The 4727-nt window shown below is 44.6% G+C and overlaps 1 protein-coding gene across 1 annotated transcript in view; it reads right to left on the reverse strand.

Annotated features, from left to right (window-relative positions):
- Positions 1 to 4727, reverse strand: part of RASGRF1 (Ras protein-specific guanine nucleotide-releasing factor 1) — a 137576-nt gene that overhangs the window by 49391 nt on the left and 83458 nt on the right. The window lies entirely within an intron of this gene.

The following is a 4727-nucleotide window of genomic DNA, read 5'->3' on the forward strand; positions in this document are numbered from 1 at the left end:
AAGTAGTTCGTCACTCTTTCTTCCTAGTCTGTCTTTGTCTGGAAGCTCATCTGAAACCTGTCCACCATGGGTGACCCTGCTGGTATTTAAAATACCGGTGGCATAGCTTTCAGAATCACAGCAACTCACAAGCCACCACAGTATGACAAATTGACAGACAACTAGTGGCCATAAAGATTTATAGCCTTGGAAATCCTATACAGGGTCACTCAGAGTCAGAACCAACTCCGCAGCACACAACCACCACTTTGCTGTTCAGCGCATTTACCTGCAGCGTCACACCAGCACTTTCTCTCACTCTTTTTATATCTATGCCCCCACAAATGTATAAGAGTTTGAAAAAGAATATTTGTACATGGGAATTTATTTACCTTTTCTGCAAACACAGCTACAAATGTGGTGGAGCATACAGTGGGCAAAATGATGAAAGCTTCTTAGATTTTATCAAACATCTTAAGGCAATGAGTTGCTGGGCCTGGGGGCTCAGCACCATAGTCTCAGGGGACAACACGGTCAATTGGCATAACATAGGACACAAAGACAACATCCTGCATCCTACTTCAGTGAGGATGGAGCGTCTGGGATCTTCAAAGCTCACGAGCAGCCATCTAATGTGCAACTATGGGTCTCTCCATGTGCAGAAGAAAGAAGAGTGATGAGAATGGAAGAGGACTGGAATCAATTTGTCCAGAAGATTAATGGACCATGTGAACACCAGTCTCCATGACTCTGAAACCAGAACTAGATGGTGCCTGGCTGCCACTACCAACTGCTCTAAAAGGATCATATTAGTTGGTCCCAGATAGAGACTGGAGAAACCTGAGACCATGGCACATGACCACCCTTTAGGTCTGGAGAGGAACTCACCCCTGTGACCCAATTTTCAAGCCAAGCAGCAGATAGGTACACAGGGGGACAACACCACTGATAAGGTATGCTCATGATGGAATGGCTAATCATTCAAAATCAAAAGGGCAACATTTACCTAAAGAGAAAGTTGAAAAGGGATGGGAAGATGGGTGGGGAGGAAAGAGGAGCCACAAGGAGGAAGTGGGATAACAGTTATTGCATGGAAGGGGCTGCAATCATTGAGATGAAAGAAAACATATGATTTGTTGAACGTAAAACTGATGATCTTGTAAACCACTCAATTCACAATAAAAAGTTAAAAAAAACAAAACAACCCACAACAAAACCCCAACAAACCCAGGATCAGAGATATTAAATACTTTGCTCAAGGTCATCTGGCACGTTAGTGGTGGGTCCCAGAGAGGGCCCCAGGGGTCTGACCCCAGCCCAAGGTTGCTATTGGTTGTCAATTAGTGGGAATATCTGGAGAAACATCTCCCATTCTTGAGTGTGAGATTCCTTACAGTTGTAACGAGATTGTAAAGACCAACAATAGTAACTAATATAGTGGTTAAAGAGCTCCAGTAGCATAGTGGTTATGAGTCGGGCTGCTAGTCGGACTGCTAACCTCAAGGTCAGCAGTTCGAAACTACCAGCTGTTCCACGGGAACAAGATGTGGCTTTCTGCTCCCATAAAGATTTACAGTCTTGGAAACCCTATACAGGGTCGCTATGAGTCGGAACTGACTCCATGGCACACTATCACCACCACTAATACAGTGGTTGCTTTAAGATATAACCACAAATTCTTTGATACTCCTCCCTTCAGAAGATGGAAACGAATCTCCTTGAGTGTTATTTGCTTTTAACTAAAAGAATAAAGAGGGAGTGATGGTAACTAAAAAACAGACAGTGCTGTTGAGTCAATTCTAACTCTTAGCGTCCCTATAGAGTAGACTAGAACTCTTAGAGCTTCTGAGACAGCAAATCTTTAAGGGAGCAGACAGCTTCATCTTTCTCCCAAGAAGCAGGTGGTGGATTTAATACTTAAGACAATGCTTAACCCGCTGTGCCACCAGGGCTCCTCGCCTCTGAAGAATGGGTCACAGAAGGCACTGACTCTACTGCTTGATCTCTTGTTCTATAATGGAGCCCTTGTTCTGGGGGGAGCTCTATACACAAGGAACTAAGGCCCCCCAGCCAACAGCCATATGAGTGCACCATCTTAACAAAGGACCGTTTGGCCCCAGCCAAACCTTCAGATGATTGTCATCTAAGCTGATATTGTGACTGCAAACCCATGGGAGCCCCAGAGCCAGGACCACCCAAGTGAGTCACTCCTGGATTCCTGACACATAGAAACTATGTGATAATAATGCTTCTTGTTTTAAGCCATTACAGCTTGGGGGCAATTTGCTATATGTCACTATGTAACTAGGAGTCCTGGTGTGGCGCTGTGGGCTAATGCACCAGGCTGCTAAGCCGTTTGAACTGCAAGGTCGGTGGTTCAAACTCACCAGCTGCTCCTTGGAAACACTATACAGGGTCGCTATGGGTCAGAATCGACTCGACGGCATTTCACAACAACAATATGTAACTCATACCATGACTGATAATGACAATGGAAACCTGGTCATGTGTCTAGTCTATAAGGGAAAATCCTTGGAGGGCAGGCTATCTGTCCCTTGGGGGGCAGAACGGGGCTGAAAGAGCAGCAGACTGGAGCCCCAAATCTGGGGTTCTGCTTTCTGCTTTTCTCTGTGGTTGTCTTGGGTGGGGAGTCACCAGCCTTGCTGGGTCTTAATCACCCAATAATGTCATTAAATCACGAAAGACTCATAATTCTGATGTTCTTTTACTTTGTCTCAAAAAAATTATTATTTTTAAGTTTAAAATTTTGCAGATTTGCAGCACGCCCCCTTCAGAAGGGACTTAAAGCATTTATTTTTAATCTTCATATTGAAATTTGAGTTTTATCTTATGGTGATTGAAGGGTATACACCATAGTGACACATACCACAGAACATACGCGCTGGACCCAGGTTCCTGGGTTCAAAGTCCAGCTCTGCCACTTCCTAGCTTTGTCTGCCTCAATTCCCTTATCTATAAAATGGGGAAAGTAGCAGTATCTACCTCAATGGGTTCTTCTAGGGATTGTTGCTGTTGTTAAGTGCCATGGAGTCGATTTTGACTCATAGTGACCCTGTATAGGGTTTCCAAAGAGGCTGGTGGATTTGAACCGCCAAGCTCATGGTTAGCAGTCAAGTTCTAAGGATTAAATATACATAAAAGACTTAGGGCATTGCCTGGCCCATCTAACCAGTTAGTGGTTTCCAACTGCTGGTGACCCCACATGTGTCAGAACAGAACTGTGTTCCAGAGGGCTTTCCATGGTGGAATTTTCAAATGTGGATAATCAGGATTTTCTTCTAAAGTACGTCTGTGTAGACTTGAATTGAAGCTGAGCACATTATTAATTGTTCCACCCAGGGACTCTGCCTGGCCCATAGTAACCGCTACATAGGGTCTTCTTCTTGTTGTTGTTAAGTGCCATTGAGTCAGTTCCAACTCATAGCAACTCATAGAGTTTCTGAGGATCGACTGGTGGGTTTGAACTGTTGACCTTGCAGTTTAAACTGATCTTTCAATCCAGTGTATTATCCTGTTATGCCACACGAGGACCCTGGGCTTGATACTATTATTACTATTGTCGTGACTGCAAGTTTATTGCTATACAATTGAGAGTGACGATGATTGTTCCCTTGGATTGAGTACTTGCTTTGTACCAGGCTCTGGGCTATGTGCTTTGAATGGGTCATTTTACTTAATCCCTACAACATTCATGTGAAGTAGGATTTTTCACTCCCATTATACAGATGGGAAAACTGAGGCTTGGTGAGGTGACATAATTTATCTAATGTCATCCACTCATGTGTGGCAGTATGAGACTTCACCAGTATGCTCAGAGACTTGTAAAACTAAACAAACAAACACCTTCCCAAAACAAAGCTAACAAACACACAACAAACGTACCTACAGACTTCAGACCAGGAAGTTGAGTTCAACCTGCCCCTCCCAGCTGTGGTCCACTGAGGAAACCGTTTCTCCAGCCTCAGACAGCGATCTTCACAGTAGAAACTCCAGAGTTAATAAATAATGGAAGCTTTCCTTGATACATAATTTGGTTGAAACTGGAGTATTCAATATTTGTAAATTAATTTCCCCTTGTGCAGTCAACCAACTAATTTGCCGACATGTTAACATAGCAGCATATTCCCCGAAGTTACTGATGTATTAGCGCTGTAGGAGGTTATGGGCCAGGAATCCAGGGTCTGGAAGAACAGTTTCTCTGATGCTCTGGCTTAATTAAGGGTATCTTCTGGCCCCTCCCGGACCACTGCGTATTCAAATCTGAGATCTGCTAAGCAAGTTTTCATCAGGATGACCACGGTGCTGGGAGACTGAAGCTTCTCAGAGGTAGACACTTTGTAATTTACACAGCAAATTGAGGCCCACTTTTAGTTCATTGCCTCCTTCAGGCACTGTGAGATAGAGCACTGGACCTCAAGGTCAGTTTGAACCACCGACCTTTGAAACCCTATGTCCAGGGCCGCTCCTTTGAAACCCTATGTCCAGGGTCGCTATGAGTTGGAACCAACTCAACGGCACTTAACAATAAGGACAGTTCTCCCAATTGTGCAGATGAGAAATTGAGGTAGGTGTCGAGAGGGCCAGGGTCACATGTGTGTCAGTGACAGAGGTAGGACAGACCCCAAGCACAGAGCAAGGGGAGAAGCAATGTGCAGTGCTGGGGAGCAGTGGCGGGGACACCGGAGCAGGCCTTGAACATAATAGATGTAAAGGAGGTCTGTCGGGGG

Source organism: Chrysochloris asiatica, unplaced genomic scaffold (assembly GCF_000296735.1).
Source record: "Chrysochloris asiatica unplaced genomic scaffold, ChrAsi1.0 scaffold00156, whole genome shotgun sequence".
NCBI lineage: Eukaryota > Metazoa > Chordata > Mammalia > Afrosoricida > Chrysochloridae > Chrysochloris > Chrysochloris asiatica.